This window comes from Pinus tabuliformis, chromosome 3_2 (genome assembly GCF_031772625.1).
Source record: "Pinus tabuliformis cultivar Carrire ecotype Pingquan chromosome 3_2, CPIR1, whole genome shotgun sequence".
Lineage (NCBI taxonomy): Eukaryota > Viridiplantae > Streptophyta > Pinopsida > Pinales > Pinaceae > Pinus > Pinus tabuliformis.
This window is the reverse complement of record NC_142302.1, coordinates 237,686,652-237,713,300: the sequence shown is the minus strand read 5'-3', so window position 1 is coordinate 237,713,300 and position 26,649 is coordinate 237,686,652. Positions and strand designations below refer to the sequence as shown.

General features: G+C 40.7%; 1 long non-coding RNA gene across 4 annotated transcripts in view; it reads left to right on the top strand.

Annotated features, from left to right (window-relative positions):
• Window positions 1-26,649, top strand: part of LOC149180577 (uncharacterized) — a 350,426-nt gene that overhangs the window by 16,040 nt on the left and 307,737 nt on the right. For 2 of the 4 annotated variants that reach the window (XR_016256951.1, XR_016256950.1), the window contains exon 2: window positions 23,800-23,878. This is a non-coding gene — a long non-coding RNA (uncharacterized LOC149180577). Of the gene's footprint in view, window positions 1-22,503; window positions 22,741-23,799; window positions 23,879-26,649 lie in introns of those variants that run through there. The other 2 variants (XR_016256953.1, XR_016256952.1) reach the window with 1 other exon arrangement.

Here is a 26,649-nt window from a genome sequence, read left to right as displayed (position 1 = left end):
ATGGCAGTGGATGGGACACAGTTGACTCTTTCTGAACGACATCTCTTGAACATATAACGACACTGATGCGATGGATCGGTAGCATTACCCCAAATGTGGATGGTTTGGCGAAGACCATGGTGATGAGACCGGTGAATGAAACAACCCAACCTGATGTGATACGGAGGAAAAGTGTCATGTTCAAGAGCGACTTGCTACCATTAAAGCTTTGAGGTTCTCCCAATTTTTCCCTAGTCATTTCTGATAGTACCTCTTTATTTTTGTCAAGCTTGAGGAGGATAACATATGCTTGTTCTATAACCTGCCCTTCGGGCAAGCCCATCGCTATGTTTTAACGAGCCTAGCGATAGGGAAACTCGTTCTCGTCTAAAGACAAGTTTGTCGCTATTTAATCATTTTAACGAGTCTAACGACAAGGAAAACTCGGTCCTTTTCATTTTTAGAGAGTCTGAAAAGGTACAGAAAGTTAACTCCAAAATTCCTTTTTCGTCATCTAATCCCTTAAGTCCGAAAAAGTATAAAACAATACAGAAGGGATGAGTTTTCGATAACTTTAACGAGCCGAATAAAACAAGCGCTCGACCTTTTTGTGCAATAATCCCTCAGGTCCAAAAAGATTAAAATCTAGAGGAGGGATAGCTCTTCCGGTCACTTTAACGAGCTGGAAGGCCAAAACTCGGCAAACTTTTCATATTTTATGAGTCAAGAGAAAAGAGCTCAAAGAAGACTCGTCTTTTGAGGAACGAGTGATAAACAGGGATAGCAGCAGATTCCAGGTACAGGTTGGAATTTTCCAATCACGGCAGTGTCACAAGGATGGCTAGGTGAAATCACTCTTCGCAGCTGTTCCTCAAAATGGGTAAACAATCATATGGAGGTGAACGATCGGCCAAATGGAATGGAGGTGGCAGGTGCAAACACGACCAAGGCTTTTTATGGCTAATAAATTTACGATCACAATGGCTATTTACTGGGATAGGTTCACTTTTTATTTAACGAGCTTGAATGCACCAAAACACTGCTCAATCTTATGTTTATTTTTTAACGAGCATGAACTATGTGCTAAAACTGCTCGGATCTCGCTTTTCTGTTTTTTTAACGAGCATAAATTCCGCGGTAAAACTGCTCGATATACCAGTCATAAGATAAGAAATGTCTCCCGTAAGATCCCATTTTTTATAGAGCTCGCGCCTTACCAAAGCTATGCTCCCTCTCATCCTTTATTTATGTAAGTTCGGAAACGATTAATCCAAAAAACAGATAAATAACCGCTCTTTGCTTGCACTCCAAAAGGTTTGCATGCCCCCAGGTATAAAATACAATTTCAAGGCTGCCCCTCCTCTCCCCCACCTCTGCTTTTCTTTGGGTGTTCACAGCTACTTGTCGTCTTGCTAGTCTAATGTTAACGATACTTGTCTTCTTGTTATTTTTAACAGGTCTTATGCGGTACTTGTCTTCCCGTCAGCCCAACTTTTGACAGCTCTTTTGCAAGATCACAAGAGAACAGCTACTTGCGACAAGAGAGCAGCTACTTGCGACAAGAGAAGAACACTACTCAAAGACAAAACATATGTGTTATTGAGGGAGGCTTGCCTCTTTCTGGTTACCCAAAGATTGTTTTGTTAACTTCTTCAAATGAAAACATTTCTTCGGCACCGTCTACCGAAGTAGACAATGGTGAATGACCTTTGTCAAACAAGTAACCTTGACAAAAGAATCCTATTCCAGAACAACCCCTCTTCCATCCACGGACGGGGTACGGACTAGTCATATTCTCTCGCGGAAATTCTATCTTATACCTAAGGTTTCTTCTGCCCGAAGCAGACCAGGATGCATGCCCCTTGGGTTCCAGTCCCATCTTTCCGAATCACTCGCACTCATCGGGAAGGAGGACTGGGGGTGGAGACATTTCTTGATTGAATAGATCATTCAGGGTTGGTATGTGACTATTTGCGATGCGTGATCCTGGAAATGAAAGTTGGTCTATGAGCTTGACCATCCTTCCTTCGTGTGGAAAACACATTACTCTAAAGAGTGAGGAGACTATAGCTCCCATGCAATATATATAGTCTCGTCCAAGGAGTAGGTTATAATCCAAGGGTCCTTGAACTACCATCACGTTCATTTGAACGGTCTTCCCTTTCAATGTAACAGGCACATTGGGGAGGATCCCTAATGGTCGACTGGTTCCTTTATTGAAACCCGAGAGATTTCTTATCTCAGGCAAAAGCGTCGGGGAACCCAGTGCTTTCCAAGCAATAGAGGAAAGGATACTCACAGATGCCCCTTCATCAATGATAGTTCCAGCCATTACCATTCTGTATATTTGGACGATGATTCTGAATGGTATACTGGCTGGTAACCGGGGTCTGCCTAGTTGGTTCCAATCAAAGGACACAACTAGGTTGCTTGGTGGTGGGACCGAATACACGGCCGGATACGACCCTGATGATGTTCCTTCCTGCGATAAAGGAATGGGCGCATTTCCCTGATGCTCATCAGAGTCTGTGTTGATGAAAAGAATCTGGATGGTGTCACCCTTATTCTCTTCAGTGAGGGTGTCATTTGAAGATGAATCTTCAGTGACGGTGTCATTTGAAGATGAAACCTCTGAAGGCGGAACCGGGTCAACTGCCGTTTCGACCTTTAGACTTTCGCCTGGTCTGGATTCAGTAGGTTCATTTTCAATGACTGACGCTTCAGCTGACCACTTGAGCGGGCCAGCTGTATTTTCAACCAACGAAGGACTTGGCACGAGTTTTTTGTATCCAGGAGGAAGTCTCAGCGGTGAAACCGGGCGATCTTCCAAAACTCTCTTCGCTTCGTCTAAGAAGGGACAACGGTGGATGGCGTGATCACCTTCACACAGTCTGCAGGGGGATCTTGCTCCTCCTCTTTTTCTTGAACCTTCACTTTCGTTGGTCGACGGTAAGCATTCAACATGGCTATCAGAGGTTGATGCTCCCGAATTGTGCAAACGAGGGGACCAGTCCCTTAGTATCCGGGGAATACAGGGACAATCTCTATGGAAGTGGTCTCCTTTACATATGACACATGGCGATTTAGGCCCGGTCTGTGCTGTGTGTGGACTTTTGTCAGATGTCTTTTGCTTGCCCCCAGTCGCCTTAGGCTCCTTCTTCTTCTTCTCTCTCTTCTTCTTCTCCTTCTTCTCCATGGGAGCTTGGCTTTTGCCGGCTCTACCTTGCGAAGATGAAGGATCAGAGGAAGAGTTATAGGAAGTAGAAGGCTGGTGGGCAGCTCTAGACTGATCTAACTGTTGACTCGACTGTTCAGGAACCATGGTGTTCTGAACTACATTGGTTGAGAATAGCCAAATTGGCAGGCCAATTGTCAGTCCTGGAAGCGACAATGTGGCCATGTGGGGCGCACCAACTTCTCCCCAAGAGGAGAAAGGACTAGGATTTCCATCATGTGGAATTCCTTGGTTGGGGCGTTCCATGTTCTCAACCTAAAGATCAACGCAGGAATAGGAGGTGATTATGTTCCGTTTAAAATAAATTTTATAACGACGCTTTAGACACAACTTGCTTTTTCACTTTTTAAGAGTCGAGAAAAAGCTAAAGATGACTCTAGTATCCTTCGATGTTTTAACGAGCCCGAAGTGACAAATGCTCGGGTGGACTTTTTCAGTTATAGAGTTTGAAAAAGGCCAAAAGAAACTACTCTGGAGTTCTAGGCAGAGGGTGTGCCAAACTTTTCGCAAAACCACAGAATACGTTTTACGGTACGAGTGGTCGATCTTCGTGAATGCTGTGTTCACTGCATTGCGATCAGTAGGGCGGCCGACACGGCTTCCTATGGATAAAGGCTTTGTTCCTATAGGGGTCTCCCAATATATACGCGACGGTACGTGGGAGCACAAGTCCGTATTGATACTTATCGCTTCACCGTGGAGGAATCACCCAACCACTCAACGCTAAGATATCACGTTTAACGACGCCGGAACACGTCTCTAGCTTAGACCTCTATGTGTTTGCGTTATGTTTCAATGCGTTGTTATGTAAATTCAATTTATTTTAAGGTTGATCTTGTTTAGCAGTTTGCCTTTATGGATCACCACGAGATGTATGGTAACACTCCTAAATGCAGTCTAAGATGATAAGCAAGCTTTTTCAATCTTTCAACTTTGAAAATCTTAACTACTGAGGGAAAAGAAAGACATCATCTTTTCACACAGATCATAGAGCACACACTAATGCACTTTTTCCTAAATCAACATACAAGCTGTCAAAATGCACATGCACAATGCAGGTATTTCTTTTCTCTTTCTTAATGTTGATGTAATACAAAAAGAAAGCTGTTGTATAATTTCGAATTCAATTTCAAGTGAAAGCAAACAAGCTTGTCCAAAATCAAAAGACACCTTAATATTTACTTGTTTTGACACTAGAAATATATAAATTCAAACCATATGACGAAAGCAAAAAACTCAATCAGCTATGAACAGCAAACAAACTAACTCTTAAGATCAAAACGACACTTATCACAGGTCTAGATCTAAGAGGCCACAGCAAGACTAGTTCACTTTTCGTTATGGGAAACTGCAAATGATGTAAGAAATACACAAAGAACAAATACAGTTTCTTTATACAACCGAGGCGGAATAGTGGCAAGGAAAGTTGGTTCCAGATAGGTACATTGACTGACAACAGGCTGCAAAAACAAGGATGAAAACAGGGCAATAAACAGCAGGGAACCCTAGTAGCACTAGGCAAAACTGGTTTAGCGCAGGTGGTACACTGTCAGTTTGACATTCAGCGCAGGTAGCCCCTTCGGGATCTGCGCTGAAATGCAGACTGCCTTCACAGTGCCTGCACTGAAGAGATAAAATTTCATTTTTCTCAGTTTCCGGGTCACAGATTGCTCAAAAATTCACAGTTTTTGGCCAAATCAGAAGCTATCAATCAAGTACACACTAAGGGATGAAAAGGAGGATGAAAAGCTATCACTAAGAGTTGTTCAGAGTCCTTGTGGATCAGCTCTTCAAATCATAAACATGCCCAGAAATTGAGCTAGAGTAGCTGCCCTCTACTTTGCATTTGAAATATCCAAATGCAGTTCGATTCGGTACTCCCTGTGTTTATGAAATGAATAGCAAAAACACAAACAACCAACAAGATACGATCCCCAGCGGAGTCGCCAATTTGTTGTTGGGAAAAGTATCCAATACGGAATGACCCTATCCCACTCTAAGGGTGATAGTACCTCAGCAACAATCGAAACAAAGCTATCTAAGATTTCTTCTTTATGAAAGTAAAATAGGGGAGAAAGAGATCCACTAACCGATTTCTTTCGCTAATGGTTGATCCAATCTTCTCTCCTTGCTGCTTGCTCCCAGCTCCTTGCTCTTTCACTGGCCCAGCTACACCAAGATCCTACAAAATGGCAAGAGAGGGAAACTACAAGAAGCATACATTCATAATTGATTCAAGGATTAGAGTAAATCAAATACACAAGTATAACAATACACCATTGAGACACATGCATATAGAAGAACCTCAAATGCTTTATTAATGGAAGAAGTAAAGTTCAGGAAGTGATACAACCATAAAAGGCCCAATCCAGCATCACCTCCCAGCAGAAAGAAATCTCCTCTTCACCTCCTTCAAGCAAATCACCCAATAGTTCTATACTCAAACCAACAACACTTCCTTACATTCACAAGATTCCATCCTCCTTAGACCTCATGAGAGAGCTCTATATATAGGAGTTTTGGAGAAAGGATGAGTCAGCTTGAGGCTGGCATGAAGCTGACTAGTGTCCTCTCCCACTTCAGTTATTCTTCAGTTCTTGAGTCCACTTGGAGGTTCTTGCTTCCACTTGGAGATCTAGACCCTCTTACTCATCACCAGTCGAATTCCTTGATCCAAGTGTCATTTTGGAAGCTTCCTGGGCATAGACACCTTGAGGAATGACTGTGCCACTTGGCCAAACTCGCCCAGCGCAGGTAGCCTTCTTTGCAGTTGACATTCAGCGCAGGTACACAGTGGAGCACTTGACATTCAGCGCAGATGCTCAGTGGAGCAGTTGACATGATCCGGAATTAGCTTGTTTTTGAGTGTTTTCAGGTGGAGAACTGATATTCAGTGCTGTGGTTTGCTGACCTTGTTCCTCTAGGGGTAGGAACAACATGTTTAGGGACTTTGGATCCCTTAGATTATTGACATTTCATGCTTCATGCTGTAAGGCACGAAAATGTCTATAACAAGCTGGGCCAAGGAGAAGAAACTGAAAGAAAATTAAGATCTCATACAAATAGGAAGGAATCTTCAATCGCTTGAAAGCCCTAAAGCTGACAGTTATGAAACTCAAGAAAAAAGGGAAAGAATCATGCAACTGGAATCCCCAAGGAATAAAATCCTCTCAGCAAGAGAGGAATAGTGGTGAATGAAGAGTAGAGCCATATGGGTAAGGGCAGGGGATGAGAACACCAAATTCTTCCAAAACTATGCCAGAGGAAGGAAGAATGTGAACACCACTTGGAAACTGGAGGAAGAGGGAGGAAGAGAGGCTCGATCTTTTGAGGACCTATCTTAGATGGGCATAAGACATTTCCAAAACCTATTCACCACCCTGGCGGAAGCTTCTTTGGCTGAAGTAATCCAAACAACCCAGACTTTTCCTCATTATGTGGATGAAGAGGACTCACTAGAACTAATGGGAGAAGTTACAAGGGGGGAGGTGGAAGAAATTATAAAAGAAATGCCAAAGGATAAGAGCCCAAGTCCAAACAGATGGACAGTGGAGCTATTCCAACACTTCTTTGAGCAAATTAGACACGAAATCATAAGGAAAGGGGTAATATATCCCCCTTTCAACTCAACCTTCATAGCCCTCATTCTGAAAAAAGAAGACCCATCCTCCTTTGAGTATTTCTAACCGATCTCCCTCTGTAACTATATCTACAAAATCATAGCGAAGGTGATAGCTCTCCGTGTAAAACCAATTCTATCCAGTCACATGTCAAAAGAACAGTTCGACTTTCTGAATGGGAGGCAGATCCATGAAGCAATTGGAGTGGCCCAGGAAACCATCCATAGCATCAAAAAAAAGAAAATTAAAGGAGCAGTAGTGAAAATAGACCTCTCAAAAGCCTTTGACAGGGTCAGTTGGATGTATATGCAAATGCTTCTCACACACATGGGGTTTCAAGTTGACTTTATAAATAGGGTGATGGGATGCTTAACAAGTGTAAGCTTTGTAGTGCTCATTAATGGAGCAACCTCTTCTTTCTTTCAAGGTCAAAGAGGGCTGAGACAAGGATGCCCCCTCTCACCCTTCGTCTTCCTTCTAGCGGAAGAAGGACATAGCCATCTGCTCTTAGAAGCCATAAGGAAAGGGGATATCAAATGGCTAAAAGTGGAAGTCGACTTAAAAATAACCCATCTCCTATTTGTGGACGACATTTTTCTCTTCAGTAACGGAAGGAGGAGTGAAGCACATGAATGAAAAAGCATATTAAATCTCTTCTTAAAGGCAATAGGCTTCCAAGTTAATGAAGAAAAATAACAATTTCTGCTGGAAGGTTTCAACAGGCAGGAAGTAAACCAAATTAAATATTTTCCTTTCGAAGATCAAAAGCTAGCAGACAATTTTAAATACCTAGGTTTCTCCCTGAATCCATGCTCATATAGGAAACAAGATTGGAACTGGCTGATTGCAAAAATCGAATCAAGGATCACCCATTGGAGTTTTAAATGGATATCTAGAGCTGGTAGACTGGCCCTCATTAAATCAGTCCTACTTGCTATACATGTCTATTGTGCTGCTTTAACTTGGGTTCTGAAAGGGATTCTAGAAAAAAAATATAAGGGTTTGCAACAGATTTTTATGGGCAGGCTCAAAGGAAGACTCGGTACTGCCATGGGTGGCTTGGGAGAAGGTGGCAAGGCCAAAGGACTGGGGCAGATGGGGAATAAAAGATCTAACTGCTTTCGAGCCGTCGCTAGTAGCAATGTTTGGATGGAGGCTAATCAAAATGGAGAATCTCTGGACTATGGTGTTCAAGAGGAAATACATTGATCCAATGTCGTTGGAAGACCGTATTAAAATCCCAAATAAAAATAAAGGAAGCACCTCTTTAGTGTGGAAAGAAACACTAGACGGCTTCAAGATCATTGAACAAGGGATATCCTAGCAAGTAGGAAATGGAGAACAAGTCCGAATAGGGAAGGATCCATGGGTTGGATGCAACAAAGCTTTCACTCTATCCCCAAGCCTCATCAACCAACTCGATATAAGAGGCATCCAAAATCTTAGTCAGATTGAGAACCATGGCCACTCCTCCATTTGGGGACAAGCCTGGCTTTCAGGGACGAACCTAAAACTCAATCATCAATGGAGAGGGGAATGGAACACCTTCATCACAGAGCTATCCCGATCCAAAGTTTGGCTTAGAAATAGACATGATCATCTTGTCTGGGTAGACTCAGGTAATCATTCCCCAAAACAAGGATATAATTACATAATGATGAAGAAAGGTTGGGGAAATCAAGATTGGTGGGCTACCTCAATGTGGAAACTACAATGTCTGGCAAAACCCTGATTTTTCTTCTGGTGCATCCTCAAGGAGACGGTGCCAACCTGGGATATTCTTCAAAAATGATATAAGTCAGGTCCAGGGAGATGCGCCCTTTGCAAAATTTCCTCTAAATCAATTCATCACCTCTTTGTAGAATGCTCCTTCTCAAGAGAGGTTTGGCAGGCTATTAGGGAACTAATTCATAAAAGGGTAGCATGGGATGGGAGGAAGGTAGCTAAAGTATGGCAATATTGGTGGAAGAAAAACCTTGAAGAGAACTTGAGAAACCTTCCCTTAATCATTTCCTGGGGGCTATGGCTTGCGAGGAATAAAAGTATCTTTAAAGATCAAACTCCCTCGGTGGGGAATGTAGCTGTTGGATGCGTGACTATCTTCACTAGTATTCCTGAGCCAACCCACGAGGAAATACCCTGGCCTGTTAGAGAAGAACGCATTAAGGAAGGAGTCCCTTGGGCATACTTTGACGGGACCTCCAGCCAAAGTAAAAAATGTGGCACTATGCTGGTTATTCATCTAAACTCTCATAGATGCCTCAAAACCTCAGTGGGATTAGGGACTGAAACCAAAAAATTTGTAGAACTGTTAGCCTTAAAAACTTCTACTCTGCTAGCTTACCAACCTAGACATACCCACAATTTAGATCTTTGGGGACTCTCTGAATATTATCAAATGGTTCAATGGAACCAGCAGATGTTAGAAGTACATATTATCACCATTGTTAGAAGAGACCATTCATTTAAAGTCTTTTTTTAATGAACTTTATTTATGTCACATTTACAAGGAACGTAATGATACAGTAGACCAGCTTTCTAAAGTGGGTTTGCAATAAGATCTGGGTAGTTGGAGGGTAGAGGAATCTGATATGGATGTGATTCGAGTGTCGGATCTTCCACCATATGTTTAAAAATCCATAATCTCTATGTCTACAGCCTAGATTCATGCATTTCCTTTGTTTCACTTTTTTCCGTTCAAAAACAGCAGACGATTACTCTTTTTTTCATTTCCATAGCAAACTTTTAACTCCAATACAACATTCAGCTGACTCATTCCTGTTTGGGTTGTTTTCCTTTCTGAGGAGACCCAGGAATGATTTAGCCCTATCAGTTTGTGTTCTTGCTTATATTTGAGACATATGATGTCGTTTATTTTTCTCAGAAAGCTGATCAAACATGGTTGTTTTCCTCTTTGAGGAGGCCCATGGTGTTACATATCCATTTATGCACATAAAATCCCAACATTTAGATTAGTGTTTTAGGACTCATCAAACCCTAAAATCAGTTGTTTCATGCCCTAAACAAGTCAACCATTTGAATGCCTCCTTCCCAGAGAGTTTCATGACTTGAAGACATCTAGAAATTGCCTCTAGAGGGACCAACTCAGGTAAGCCCTTATGAAGGTGCGTTGCATAGCAGTTGAGTCCACTGCTAGGGTGCTCTGCAGAGCACTTAGGCATCCTTTCACTTGCGTTGGGTGATAATGAGTGAAATTCATGTAGGGTTAGGGGAATATTCTTATCTTTTTGAGTCATCTAGAAGTTTCCATGTCTTATCAACTCCTATGAGCTCGAAAATGGATGAGGAATGAGTTAAGGATCATCCTATCCTCTCATCCCTTCCTTCATGGAACTAATTCTAAGTATGGAAGGCCATTCATTGTCACCATTAATGACAAAACCTCCTTCATCTTCCTATAAATTGACCACTCATCTAAGTGATCAAGGACTGGATTATATTGAATTGTAAGGAGATAATGCTGCTATGAGCCTTGACTTTGGAGCAAATGATGTGATGCCACAAGCCTATCTTGCTTTTGATGCGATGTGGATGGGATCCAAGCTGGAGGAATGACTTTGAATCAGACACTGATGGTTGTAATTCCTTCCTCTATCTAATAAAGTGTTTGAACCTTTTTCCATATAACAATGTAAACTTTGAAATGGGAACTATAAACTCAAAACGGGAACTCTGGCCAAAAAACCCTGAAAAACATCAAAAACAGAGCTAAAAATGAAAAGTGTGTATACTGGAACGATGTTTTTATTTTTAGGCGTCAATTTTGAACATGTTTTAAAAATGGCAGTGACTTGAAATTTACTATGAAATTTTTGTGCAAAATATAGCTTCAAAATGAAAGTGATGATACTGGAACAATGATTTTTTTTTTTAGGGTCAATTTTCAAAAATTTTTAAAAATGCTTGTAAAACCAAATTTTTATGTGCCAAACAAAGTTTTTTATGAGGAAAAAAACACATTAATGTTTTTGGTAGAATATCATTTTTCTTTCCTAAGTATAAATTCAACATGTTTTCAACCATAACATGCTAGATACAAAAGAAATTGAAACTTTTTCAACTATAAAATTAAAAAGCCATGACATTATGAACAAATTACATTACTAAATGAATTCAAAAGTCATTCTTTGTATATTGAATAAAACATACATTATATCTCTAATTTAATATTGCACTGTAGATATTTTAAACAATAAAATTTATCATAATTAAGACATATAATCCAACAACATAAAAATGCCTCATAACTTCTCATTTAACACCATATGGAAATCATTAATTTTATTTGAAGATACGATGCATACATCAGTTATATAAACTGTCTTAAACAATTATTCAAAATAACTCATATTTTCTTGCACACCATCGGAATTCACATCTTCAGATGAGTGACTGGATGCTGACGAAGATGTTCCATATTCTTCTCTTTCATCAACTAGTGCCCCATTTGAGTCCACATGCCTGCCCAACATTTCAGGTTTCAAAATTCTTCTAGATCTACGACTGGTTTCAGCAGACTCCCATCTCAACACTGTTCCTTCTAGTAACAACCTTTTCAGAATCTCTATCATCTTGAAGCGAATAGTTCCTCTCTTTGTTAAATTGAAGTCATAAACAAGTATGTCAACATCCTCCAATTTTAATATGTCTGTGCGGCAGCGATTTATATTTGTACCCTTTAATTTTCTCTTTCCACCATTATTTTTGTCAACAACCATCTCTGGCTTATACACACCATTAAATGGGTGTGTATTTGTGGCATACTAATGTACTTCGACACTTGTAACATCCTCATTTTCTGTAAATACCTTTATAACTTTAGCAACCCAGAATGGATAGCCATTGGGATCTCCACCTGCTAGCACTACAATCATGCAACCCTCCTTAATCTCTTGTACTGAACCCCTGTAAAGGTCTTCCATGGCTTCACATTGTGCACGAGATCTTCTGGAACCAATATACATCTCTCTTTCTGCTACCTGTGAAGAATTAATAATACCTTGAGATTGTTGCTGTTCAACAATGTTTATTTCCTCATGTTCATTTGACACATTTTGTGGCCAAATAAATGGATTTTTCAAAGGTATGTCTTCATTTGTTGTTGTTGAAATGATATCACTTTGATTATTGAAAAATGAATCCCACCAAACTAAATCAGCAATGTCAAAGTACTCATGTATATCTAATACATTTTTTTATTTCTTCCAGGCAATCAAAATAATTTATATCTCTATTCTGTCTGCGTGCATTCTGAACTTCACCAATTGATTGTAATAACAATATTTTTGATGCAAATATTGAATGATCTAGAATGAACTTCAAAAATTGCAAACTTGATGACGGTGCCCATTCTGCAGTAGTTGAATACTTCTTTCCCCATATTAGTGTTTTCCCATTAATTTTTTTGATACTAAATTGATGTTGGAAGCTAATGTCATTAAGTTGTTCAATGCATTTCCCCTCACCATATGATCCTAGACTAAACCTTTGCATGTCAACAGTTTCTTCAACACATCAAAAGTAGGCTCTGGCATGTATGATTTTTTAATACATTCAATTAGTGATGGCAAGCTCCCAACTTTCTTCCTCCTCAATGTGATTGAAATACGACTGAACATCTGATCAATATGGTCATGAGTGTGCCCAAAAAGAAGGAAACCAACCTTTACCTTTTGAAAATTTCTCAATTCAACAAGCGTGTTTAGATATCCAAAAACAACCTGATTTTTGTTTTCGCGATGAGTGTTGTCCAATTGTAGCTACAAAACTTTAGGAAGATTACCAGACCAATGCGAAATCACATCATGAATTATGGTTATGGTCATATTTGCATCATTATGAATATTTGGAGCAGTGAAGTACACCCTTGGCAATATTTTCCCATTGAAGACCATACAACCGACTAAGTGAAACTGAATAAAATTTTCCTCCTATAAATTTTTGGTTGTGCGAACAAAAGGTGGTAAAAGTGTTTTCTTCTGGTCCATACCATTAATTATCAAACCTAAATATTTATTTGGATTATCATAACACTTCTTTCGATGCTTTTACAACTTCTTCCTTTCATTTGTTTGTTATTCGCAATGATCCTGAAGTTCTTTGACAATTAAATCTACACAACATAAAAGAAATTCATTAAGAAACATGTTTTCATAGTATACAATTTTAGAGGTTAAAGTTATGAATGCTTACCCCTTTCTGACCCTTCATATTTATCCCTTTTCGATTTAAGAGAAGCACATGTACTGCAAATCCCCATCCTTGTCTTCTTAGGAATACGGACATTGTTGAATTCTTTCTTCCATACTTTCACAAAATATTGATATGTAATAAACCAGCCATGTCCCTCAACACCTTCTGCATATTCTTTGTATAAGTTGTACATTTTTCGTCTTGAAAAATTATCTGGAATATGTATTGTCTCTCTATTTGGCATACACTTTCCATGCTTTGAAAAGAAATCTTTCATCCATGACATTGCAATATTTGATAATGGCCCAAACTGTATTTTATGACATATTTTTGAATAAAATGTGGGATCCTTTTCCAAATTTTCTTAAATTCTCGAGAGACGAAAATTCCCAATCGAATGAAACATTTTGAAAGCTTTTCTACAGATAAATAAAGTCCCAATATGATAATCATAACCTGACAATGTAGATTGCATGCACCCATCTAAATATGAATTTTGCATGCTTTTATTCATTGACAAATATCTCTTCCTTCTTTCTAATGAAAATTTGAAATCCATATGTTTCAAGCAATCTTTCTGGCAACATTCACTTGAAATGAGAGCGCTGATAGAAATTATTCTCGTCAGATATTCTACTCTACCCCTTTTATAACTAGAACAACTTGCACTGATACGAAAAGGTCTGCTCCTACTCCTCGATACAATATTTCTTGGCAACATCTCCATCATTGGATCATCATTTGTATAAGGATTTTCATCATCATTAAGAGGAATGTTATCCACACTATGATCAGCTCTACTTTTCAAATATTGACTTGGAGGATATTCTTCATCTTCCCCTTCTTTAGTGCTATTGTCGTAGTCCTTAGAATTCGAACTGAATGGAAAATCTGACTCGATGTTTAATGGATATTCTTCCTCATGTGCATTGTCAGTGCTACTCTCATAGTCCATAGAATTAGGACTACGTTGAAAATGTGACTGTTTACTTATTGAAGATGCTACATCCTGTCCTTTGTCACTGCTACCTTTATACTCATTAGAATTAGGACTAAGTGCATCATCTTGTCCTTCATCATTGCTGCTCTCATAGTCCTTAGAATTAGGACTAAGAGGGCATAGTGACACTCAATTCTTTTGAAATTCATCATCACACTCTTCATAACTGTTGCTCTCATAGTCCTTAGAATTAGGACTAAGTGGACACCGTGACACTCCAATCTTTTGAAATTTATCATCCCACTCTTCATCACCACTGCTCTCATAGTCGTTAGAATTAGGACTAACTAGACACCATGACACTCCATACTTTTGAAATTCATCATCATGCTCTTCATCACTACAGCTCTCATAGTCCTTAGAATTAGGACTAAGTGGACACTTTGACACTCCATTCTTTTGAAATTCGTTATCACGCTCTTTATCACTACTAATCTCATAGTCCTTAGAATTAGGACTAGGTGGACACCGTGACACTCCATTCTTTTGAAATTCGCCATCATGCTCTTTAGAACTGCTACTCTCATAGTCCTCAGAATTAGGACTAAGTGGACACCATGACACTCCATTCTTTTGAAATTCACCATCATGCTCTTCAAAACCACTGCTCTCATAGTCCTCAAAATTAGGATTAAGTGGACATCGTGACACTCCATTCTTTTGAACTTCACCATCATGCTCTTTATCATTGCTACTTTCATAGTCCTTAGAAGTAGGACTAAGTGGAATTTGCGACTCTTTATTTATTTGAAATTCTCCATCCCCTTTAGGCTTTTTCATCAGTGCTACTCTCATAGTCCTTAGAATCAGTACTAAGTGGAAGAATTGACTTTCTATTCATAGTGGAAGAAGTCCCACTATATTCATCAATATGAATAGAGTTTTTACGCGATGAAGATGTTGACGGTGTATAAATCGAAACTTCACTATCAGAACAATCCATCCCTTTCAAATAGAAGATGTTGAATGATACAAATGGAGAGTCTCCTAAAGATATTATATAGCTTAAAGAATGAATTTTTCCCTCCAAAAATTTTCACGAAAATATTTCCCTCCAAAAAATTTCGTGAAAATATTTCCCTCCAAAAATTTTCGTGAAAATATTTTCTTCCGAAAAGTTTGTTAGATTTATTTACCTTCATTATTTTATTCTACAATTTATTGAAAAATGTAAACTAAATTTTTCTATGAAATAAATCATTAAAATGAAAATTGTAAACTACAACTTCTACATTAATTATTTTAATAGTTCAAGTATATAATATTTACTAAACAATTGAATTTTTTTATTTTATTTTTATAACATATTGTAAAACAAATTAATCCCACATTCAACCTATTGTAAAACAATTCTACAATATTCGCTTTATAATATTTTAAAACAAATTATCGGTAAAACATCTCCGTAATTTCACTTATATATTAATATTTCATTATCACTATTATTCACATCACATCTAGGTTTTCTGAAAATCGTTGAAAGACTCGTGAATTTGTGGAGCAGCTACATTTCTATCAACAACATATTCAATGAAGAATTCTCATAATTGAAAGGTAAGTTAAATTTTTTTCCTTGAAAATTTTCGTATTAAATTAGTTTAATGAAAATGAATTTTTTATTTCTTTAAATTAATAATTCTTCTGAGCCAAAATAACAATTACATCCGTTGTGAGCATGGTGGGCCCGATCAAACTCAATCGCCTAATAGCCGTGGGTGGGCCGTCGTGGTGTCGCAGGGTGGGTGGGGAGGTCGGGAAAGCGAGCGGTGTGCGAGGGTGGGGGGGGGGGGGGGGGGGGGGGGGGGGGGGGGTGTGGGGGTAGCCCGACGGCTTGCCTGCCTGTCGCGGGGTTGGGTGATTCTGAGAATCACCAAACCCCGACGGTGGGTAGCCGAGCTGCCAGGGTGGGCACCGCAGCCCGACACACCCACTACCTCCCACCGCCCCCCCACCCCCCCAAAACACCCTCACCCCATTCACCCACACCCTGCGCCCCTACCCCCTTAACCCCCCCTCCACATTCTGCCCCATAGACACCACCCTCATCCCCTACCACCAAACCCCCAGACCCCTCACCCCCACATCCCCGCATGATTCACCAACCCTCCCATCCCCATCCGCACCACCCCCTTCCACCTCCACGCACCCACGCCGCCCCTATCCCCTCACCCACACCTACTCACCCTCCCCCTCACCCTCATCCCCACACACCCACCCGACCGCACCCCACATCAACCCCCCAATCCACGCCTCTTTACCCGCATGCCCTCCCCCTCATGCACCCTCTCCACCGTCGCCGCCCCCCCCCACCTGACCCGCACGCCTTCACCCTCACCTGCCCTTCGCACGCTCTCCCCCTCACCCACCCTTGCCACCCACGTGCCCTCCCCCTCATGCACCCTCTCCACCGTTGCTCCCCCCCCCCACCTGACCCGCACTCCTTCCCCCTCACTCGCCCTTCGTATGCCCTCCCCCTCACCCACCCTTCGCACGCCCTCCCCCTCACCCACCCTTGCCACCCACGTGCCCTCCCCTAACCCACCATTCGCACCCCCTCACCCTCACCTACCCCCTCACGCCCTCCCCTCGCGACCCACGTGCCCTCCCCTAACCCACCATTCGCACCCCCTCACCCTCACCTACCACCTCACGCCCTCCCCTCGCGACCCACGTGCCCTCCCCTAACCCACCATTCGCACCCCCTCACCCTCACCTACCCCCTCACGCCCTCCCCTCGCGACCCACGTGCCCTCCCCTAACCCACCATTCGCACCCCCTCACCCTCACCTACCCCCTCATGCCCTCCCCTCGCGTGCACTCCACCTCACTCACCCCACACACGCCCTCCACCCCCCCGCGCCCTCCCCGCACCACCTCCCCGCTCCCTCCCCCCGCCTTCCTCACCACCCCCTCCACCTCTCCTTCCCCCCTCCCCCCCACCACACTTCCCCCCTCCCTTCCTCCCTCCCTCCCCCTCACACATGCTCCCCCTCCCCCTTCCTCCCCCCCACCCCGCACCCTCCCCCTCCCTCAACCCCCCCTGCCCCTCCCCCTCACACACGCTCCCCCTCCCCCTTCCTCCCCCCCACCCCACACCCTCCCCCTCCCTCAACCTCCCCCTGCCCCTCCCGCACACTCCCTCCCCTCCCTCCCTTCCCACCCCTCCCATTCACCCCCCCTGCCCCTCCCCCTCACACATGCTCCCCCCTCCATCCCCTCGCCACGCACCCTCCACCTCCCCCTCCCTCACCCCCCCATGCCCTCCCTCCTCTGCGCCCTCCCTCCCTCCCTCCCACCTCGTCCACGCCCCGCCCTCGGCTGGCGCCACTCTAGCGGCCGCCCCCCTGCCCGATCAGCAACCCACGCCCTGCCTTCGGTCGTGCCACCCTGGCGACTTGCCCTCCCGCTCGACCGGCAGCCAGGCGATTCCCAGAATCGTGCGACTGCCAGTCGGGTGGGGGGGCGGGTCCCCGGCCTCGGGAATTTCCCGGTCGACTATTGGGCAGGTGGGCGGGCTCTGCCCGATCGACAACTATGCGATTCTGGCCGCCCACCCCAGTGGCCCACCCCCTCGCCCAGCCGTTTATCGGGCGGGGGGGGGGGGGGCATGCCGTTGGGGTGGCGCGGCCGGAATTTCCTAGCTGCCGGTCGAGCGAGGGGGTGGGTCACCAGGGTGAGCCTGCGCCATGCCATCTAAGGGTAGGCCACAGGAGGAGGAGGGCGGGAGGGGGAAGGGGAGGGGGAAGGCATGGGGAGGGAAAGGGAGGGGGGGGCTGAGAGAGGGGGAGGGCGCAAGGAGGGAGAGGGGGAGGGGGGGGTGAAGGGGGGAGGGGAAGCGGAGGGATGGCTGAGGGAGGGGGACGGCGCGTGGCAGGGGAGGGGGGGTTGGAGTGGGGAGGAGGAGGGGGAGGGGGGGTGACGGAGGGGTAGGGCACGTGGGGGTTTGGAGGGGGGAGCGTGGGGGAGGGTGAGGGGGAGAGGGGCGGTGAGAGAGGGCGGAGGAGCATGGGTGAGCAAGAGGGTGCCATGGGGGGTGAGGGAGGGGGAGTGTGAGAGGGAGGTCGTGGGGGGGAGAGAGGGCTGGGGTGTGAGGGGTCAAATACTTTTTTATTTTCAAATTTTTTTATTCATTACATATATTTTTTGTACTTATTAAGAAAATCAGACATATATTAAATGAAATATTAAAATAAATTGTTTTAAATTTGAAAATATTAGATTTTTGGGTTTAGTAGATATCAAGATGTAAATATCATTTTGAGCGTAAAGTTAAAAAAATGTTTACATGATTTTTTATTCTTTTACAAGAATCAAGATAGATCTATGAAGGTTTTGACTAAAAAGTAATAAAATGTAAGAATTTTATTATTTTCACTATTTTCATATAATATATACATAGTTAATTTTGGAATGTTTTATTCATGATTTACTTTTTCTACATTAGAATGTTAATGCATACCCTTTTAGAATGTGGGGAGGGGGGAATGGGTGCGGGTGAGGGGGAGGGTGTGGGCATGGGCGGGTGGAAGGGTGGGCAGAGGGCATGCGGGTGAGGGGGTCAGCGTTGGTAGGCATGGGCGAGGAGGGTGTGCGGGTGAGGGGGTCAGCGTTGGTAGGCGTGGGCGAGGAGGGTGTGCGGGTGAGGGGGCGGGTAGAGAAAGGGAGGGCAAGGGAGGGTGAGGGTGGGTGGAAGGGTCGGCAGGGAGGTGGAGGCCGTGGGCGGGACTATGTGGGGATGTTTGGTGGGAAAGGGTGCACAGGAGTGCCTAGTGTGTGAGGGGGTGTGGGAGGGGTCCGGTAGGTAGGGGGGGGGGTGGGGGGGCGAGAGGGGTGGGGTGTGGGAGAGGCGGGTTTGTGTGAGGGGGTGAGGGAGTGTGGGGGGGGGGGGGGGGGGGGGGGGGGGGCGAGAGGTTTAGCGGAGAGGTGGGTGGGTGTGAGGGAAGAGGGTCAGCGTGGGTGCGTGGGGGTGGAAGGGGGCCAGGTGTAGGTGGGGATCGGGAGGTTGGCAGGTCAAGGGGGCTGGGTGCGGGTGAGGATGGGGAGGTTGGGGGCCAGCCCACCCTGCCCAGCCCCATCTACATGCTCACTCCCACCCACTGCCTGCCCGTCCACACCCGTGCACCCCTCTCGCCCACACCCACCTGACCCGCCTGCCGACCCTGCCCGCCCTCACCTGCCAAGCTGCCCACCCCGCCCCGCCATCCCTCACTCGACCTCCGGCCTGCCCACCGACCCGCCCTCCTGCCCATTAGGGGTGGCTGGGCGATTCTAATTATACAAATAAAAAATTTATGATATATTTTCATTTTTAATTTAAGTTAATATGTTTTTGTTATTTACTGATTTATGTGTTTCTATTTTTCAGGAAAATGGCATCAAAGAAAATTTTTGTGAATCTTTCTGGACCAAAGACTCTTAAAGGTGCATCTTCAAGAAACATTGGTGAATAGACTTCACCTGACCTCATGGCTACAAATCTTTCAAGTGCCTCAATTGATAAGAAGATGATTTCAGATTGGAAGAATTCAAAAGAGGTGAAATTTCCATCAAGAATCTGGTATGTGAAAGAAATAGAAAGCACAAATGTGAATATATATCTATATATTGATATACCGAATGATAATGGAATTTTTGAGGTGATGGGAAGAGTCATAGATATGTGTTCGGTAATGGACACTGAAGTATCTACAAAGTATCTACAAAGTTGCGTAAACAAATCGTAAATGAGATGACACAAAACATCGTGAGTATTGTTATTTATATTTGTATTTTGCGTTCTTGAAAGTGTTTCGCTATATTTTTTTAACTTTGTTTTTTATTGACATATGATATTTTGTTTGGCAGAATTTTATTGAAAGTTGTTCAATTAGGTTGGGAGGCATTCATTTCACAGAGCATGATATCATGAAAGTTGTCAGCAGTTTTTACTCAGTGTCAGAAGAAGATATGGAAAACAAGCAAAATGTAGTAATTGATGATGCTACAAAACTACATCCAAAGAATCAGAAAAAAAGGCCTCTGGTGGATAAATCTAGCAAGGGTAAACAAGTTACTTTTGAGGATGATGAAGTTGAAACTGACAGTAAAGCATATGTTGCCATTACTGAAGATGGCATTGGAACTGAGAAGAGCAGTAAAAGACGAAAAGAAACAATGCCCAAGAATAAATCTGTTGGGAATGTTATGACGAAGAAAAGTAAAGTTGAAGATTTTGAAGCAGTCACTACCATCAGTCAAGAACCTAGTGAAACTTCAAAAGAAAGCAGAGAAATCATTACACTAGGAGCTGATTTAGAGGATGGCATTATCAAAACAAAACAAAATGCCATTCGAGAGAATTTGACAAAGGGAAACTTAATTGATGCTGGTCGTACATTTCAGCTTAATGTTAGGCAAACCTATAAGGAAAGTGGAGGACAATGTGAATATCAAGTTAGAAAGCCACATCACCTGCATGTTCACAACTTGAAGACATCGATGAGGTACAATCCATATGCTCATGTGGTTAGTTATTTGCTTCTTGTGTATCAACTTCAAGTTCCAAACAAAGAAGCATTTGATAAGTAAAATTGTTTTGAATACAATTATTATGTGCTTGGGGGGAACCATTCTGTAGAAGCTCAAAGACAATTTATGCAGGAATATCTTAATAACCCATGTTTTGAAATAATGAAATGTATCATTTGCGCTAGTTTATCAAATACAAAAGCAAAGTTAGTGACATGGGATCATAATTCAGATAATGAATATAGGATGTCTATGACTTTCATCCAAAGGGTTAGATTTATTCATAGTGAATTTGAAGAAAAATGTGGTGGGGATAGGATAAATGTTACTACAGATTTCCAAAAGGAATGTTGTATGGAAATAGGCTGTCAAATTGAAGAGAAAACCAATTCAAAAGGTGGAAAGGGCAACAAAAATATTGATTTATTCAGAGGTGTTGATAACATTTTCCAATTGGCATTTAAAACTGGAGATGTTTGGAAGTTGATTGATGAGATTTTTAGCACGTGGGAAGACACTGCCATTAAAAACCAGAGGGTCCAAAAGTCTAAGCCATTGATATGTAACAACAGTAAATCAGCTCCTGAAATGAAGCAGCTTCTAGACGATATGACTATCACACCTTGGAGGGCGATGCAAGGAGTGAGAGATGAAAAAATTGTCAAAACAATATTATCTCGTGTGAGGTCAGGGGAATTATCATTGGAGGAAATGCCTGAAGAATTTCAAAAGTAAGTTTGTTGAATTATTTTTATTTATTTCAAGATTATAATTATATTTTAAATAAAACATGTTGTTCTTGGTATTATTTGTTATACATATCATTATATTAGCTTTTTGTTACTTTATCTATGCAGTCACAAAGTTTACATGAAAATTCAAGAACAAATGGTTAGATTGTTGAATGAAGATAGTTGGGATGATGTTGTACGCAAATATCCAGATTCAAGTTCTACATCAACATTAAAAGCTTTTTATCTTGCATTTAAAAAGGTATCTTGATTTATACATTCATTTTTATTCAACTGTGTACTATTTTTAATTTATAATTTACACATATATTTGTTTATTTTATAAAAGATGAGGAAGGATGATAATGGAGCGCTAGATAGTTTCAAAACCTTTATTGAAAAAAATAAAGATTGAAAGACTGAGGAAGAAATGTATTAAGAATGTTCAACTTGATCCAACTCTTAATCATTTCATTTGGAATGGGATAGACACTATTCAATATCAAGCAATACAAGGCGACTGTGAATACATTGCTAAACTCATACCTAAAAGGGATTATGCCCTAGTCATTGCAGATATTCCCCATGGTTTCAATATTCCAAACATTGACTATGATAGTGACCCTTATACTTATCAAGCTCTTAGTAAAGTGATTGTGGGATTTGTAGAAGTCACTTCATCACCGTTATGGAGATTTGTGACATTTCATTCAGACACACAATTGGCAATGATATTGTCGAGATTCAAGGGGAAAACAAATTCAAGAATGCAGCTTACATGGTAAGATGTTTAAAATGTATATTTGATTAATGTTGAAAAATTTATTTATGTACAAGTTAATTTAACTTTTATATTTCATGTTACAGGCAAAAGTCAAATCTTCTTAACAATGAAGATCAACAATTTATAAATGATTGTGAGTTCATTCATAGGGTAGACGGAAAGATTCATAGCCAAATACTAACTTATGATGCTATTGTGAGAAAACTAACATATGAAGACAAAGAAGAAAAAGGAGAGATAGTTAACATTTATCAAAAACCACAATTATTGATTATCTTATAAACATATGTTCAAATGAAGAAGATTGAGTTCTGGATTTATTTTTAGGCTCAAGTAAGTTTTATTATATGGAATTGAATTTCATTATGTTATTTTTTAATTAATATGTCATTGTACTAATTTAGTTCATTATTTCTTTTGTGCTTGATAATTAGGTACAACACTAGCATGTTGCCTTCAAAAAGGAAGAAATTGCATTGCAATTAAAAAAGATCCAGTACAGTGCAATTTCATTCAGTAAAGAATTAATGCTCTTCAATTTCTTCTAGATGCAATGCAAGAAATTGGGTTGAAGAAAAGGGACTTTAGTGAATCACGTGTGGCAAAAAAGGCAAAGGAACCCCAACCACCATTACATGGAATGTTTGGAAAGACATACGTTGGGAGATTCACAGACATCAAAGATCTATTAGAAGAGGAAAATGAACAAAAGGAAACAGAAAATATTGTGGAAGAAGACAATGATGAAACTCTAGAGGATGAAGATTTTGGATTACGTGACATTGTTGATTAAATTTAAGTTATGCTTGGAAATCAAGCTTTGCAATGTTTTGACTTTGACATTTTATGAGAAGAATAAACGCTCAATTAGGGTTGTTATGCGTTTAATATTTGTAATATGTGATTTGCGCATTGATTTTTAAGTTAATCATTATTTTTTGAAAAAAAAAAGTGATTATTATTTTTTTTTGACATGAAATTCATAAAAAAAACTATTATTTAACCATTTTTAGTTACAATTTTCGTATAAAAGTTGTGATTTTGACATGTCAATTCTAGCAAAAAATTATCAAAACGTGTAGTTTTTTAGTTATATTTATGTTAAAAATGGTTATTTTTATGTCCATTGTTAAAAAATATTTTTTTTAGAAACAATTATTTCATGTGTATTGAAAAATTAATTAAGGATGTATAAATATGTAGAATATCGAAAATTCAAAATATCAACTTTCTAATTTAAAAATGCAAAACAATAAAAACCTCACTACAAAAAAATTAAAATTAAAATAAAAAACAAGAAAATATGAAGAAAACGACCACTTCAAAAATGATCAAATTTACAAAATAATTATTTACATTTTATACATTAGAAAATTTAAAGCCAAAAAACAGGTCTTTTAAAAAAAGGGTGTGTTGCAGAATACCCACTTTTTTAAATCAGCATGAAAATCACTACCATTCTAAAACATAATGTACATAAAAAAAATTAAAGTGCCAAAAACCATGCTCTAAAAAAACGTGTGTTCTGCATCACCCCTTTTCAAAATCAGGTCACTTTTTTGCTATCTCTACGAAACGGGTAACAGTATCAGTTCCCGTTTCAAAGTTTACATTGTTATATGATGTGTTCTTTCATAATGCTTATATGTATGAATTTCTTCTGATTTCTTTCATTTATATTCAATGGATCATATGCTCTGATCAATTTTCGTCTTCTATTGTGTTGACAGGGTACTTTTCAAGCGATTTAAGTATGGGAGGGAGCGACGGAATCGATACAGGGGAGACGAGAGGAAACATGAACTATAGGTAGGCCTTCTATCCTCTCTTCTTATCTATTTCTTATAGGGAAAGTCTAAAACACTTTAAACTATTGTTCTGGGCATAGCTACTTGTCTAGTGAATTAGTATTTATCCATAGATGCTAAATTCTCCAAAACAAATTGGCAACTCCACTAGGGAAGAATCCTCTTTCCTAGTAGCTTATCCACCTCCTAAGGCATCCTTGTAGACTCTATTTGTGTTCATAGATTGTAATTCAGCTGTTTACATTGAAAAATTCATCAAAACTATGTCAAATTGCCTCTTGAAATGGCTTGCTATCACGAGTGCAGGCTTGTGAGGGACATAGTGCGCTACAGAGCATCCCTAGCTTAGGGACAGTGCTCTGAAGTGCACTGTCTCCCACTTTGGGCTACACTAATCCTCCTGGGGTTAGTTTCCCAGCTTTGGAAAGAGTTTTTACGAAATTTTCTCTATTTGACTGTTTGTTGATTAATAATTGAATGTTATGTCTCTAAAAATGAGTGTTTATATCTTGGTCCAGCCCAGTTTTGATTGGATTGATTAATGTTTCTTCATGTTTTCTTTGTCATTATCGATAAATAGTCAAAGTTAGGATATAATTGATTAATCTTCATTCGAAAGAAAGTGTTGTAAAGTCTTCTCTTCCTTCGAATTTGAACTTTTGTAAAAGTATTCATTCATATGAAAGATTGATTGATTGTATGTGCATATTTCCTTTTTGTTCACACATGTTAAGGGAATCGAAAAGAAATACATGCATGCTGCATTGAGAAAGTTTGTGTGTGCTGATAGGAATATTGTAGTGAAATTTCATTTAGATTGTGCTCTTTTCTCTTTGATCAAAAGAAATCTGATTGCTCTATCCCTAAGTAGCTAGGATTTTCATCATTAAATTGAATGGAAAGAATTCTTATCACGATAGTTGCATTCCTAGGAATTTGAAAATACAACATGTGGTGAACTTGAAAGGCAAATTCCTAAGCAAGATCAACTTAAAGTAAACATCAATTTACCTAATGGAGCATTATCATTAACAAGAAAATTTAGTGGTTATAGGCCAGAGACGTGTTCCGGTGTCGTAAAACAAAGCAGTTGTCGCTAACTTGTCTGCAATACATCTCGAGTGTGATACTGTTAGGCCCCTATACTACTAGTGTAACCCCTTATTGTTATTAGTATAACCCACTTATTATATTGATGTACCCATGTAGTGCCCATATTGTTACTATTGTGCCCCATAGAAGCCCACTATTGTTATTATTGTGCCCTTACATTATTATTGTTATGTCGGCTCTGATTATGTTATGACCCCTTAGACTCCTATATATAGAAAAGAGGTCTTTTCATTTGTATCATCCAAGAATTGTTCATTTATGTAATGTAAAGGAGGTTGCCCCTCGAAGAGGCTGAATTCTAAGGCGTTGATCTATCTTTTCTATATTTTCTTGAGCTGGTTTCATAACATTTGGTATCAGAGCTTTGGATTCTAGGGTTTCGCTGCTCCAAACAGGTCATCGTGGCATTTTCGCTATAACTTTTTTTTCTGTGACATTTCAGAAGTCGCAAAAAAAAACCCATTTGAGAAGAAATCTCACTGAACCTTGGGTCTGAATTTCAAATCTTTTCGCGCTATATTTGCGGAGTTATGATCTGAGGAAGTTGGTCTTTTTGCAAACTCCTGAATTACATTCAAAACAGGTGACCTGGGGAAAATCGTCATAACTTTCTCTCTACGGATCAGATTGAAATTTCGTAAGAAGTTATAGAAAGAGGACGGACTGTAGTTTCTTGTATGTATTTTTTGAGATCCAAAGGTTGAAACAGTGACTCGTGGCATGCCGTACAAGTTCGCTCTACTGAACTAGTCTATAATTAGGTCATCTTGGGAGATTGTGCATAACTCTTTCTTGGAGAATCCAATTTGGATCAGACTGGTGGAATTGGAAAGAGGACACAGAGGGCTACTATAGGTCACAATTTCAAAACTTAAAGATCCGAAAGTACAAATTTACAGTCGTTTCAAGGTAGAGCTCCTAAAATCAAGAAAAAACAAGATGAGGAAGTTTGATGGCAAGGATCCAGTAAATTGGATACTTCAGATGGAGCAATATTTTGATATACATGGTGTACAAATGTTACAAAAGGTATGTATTGCATCTTCATATTTAGAACCAGATCAATTTTTATGGTACAAAGGGCTTTGTTCTCGTAAACAACTTGTTACGTGGTCAATTTTCACGGAGAAAATGATAGCACATTATGAGGATACAAAGAGCAACACCTTATTTAGAGCAACACCACAACAATTGGAAAGAGTAAAAGGGATTTGTGACATAGTGGAAAGAAAAATTATGGAAACCAAGAAGTGTACCCCTCACAACTGTAAAGATGGAAGTGTTGTTTCTCCTAGCCTTCCACAACCTACAAGGGTTACACCACAACGATTGGAAGAAAAAAGAGAAAAAGGGCTTTGTTACAATTGTCATAGCAAATGCACTAAAGGTCATAAGTGTGCTGAGAAGAAATTATTTTACATAGAATATGAAGAGGAGGAAGAAAAGGATCAAGAAACAACAAAAGAAGAAGATATACGCCAGGACCCCACCCCAGAGAAAGAAGAAATGAATCAGACCATATCTTGTAAAGCATTGGCAAGAATTACCACTCCTCAAACTCTCAAGATAGAAGGACATATCAAGAAGAAAAAGGTGCAAGAAGTGAAAGATCACATCGAGAAAGAAGAAATGAATCCAACCATATCTTGTAATTCATTG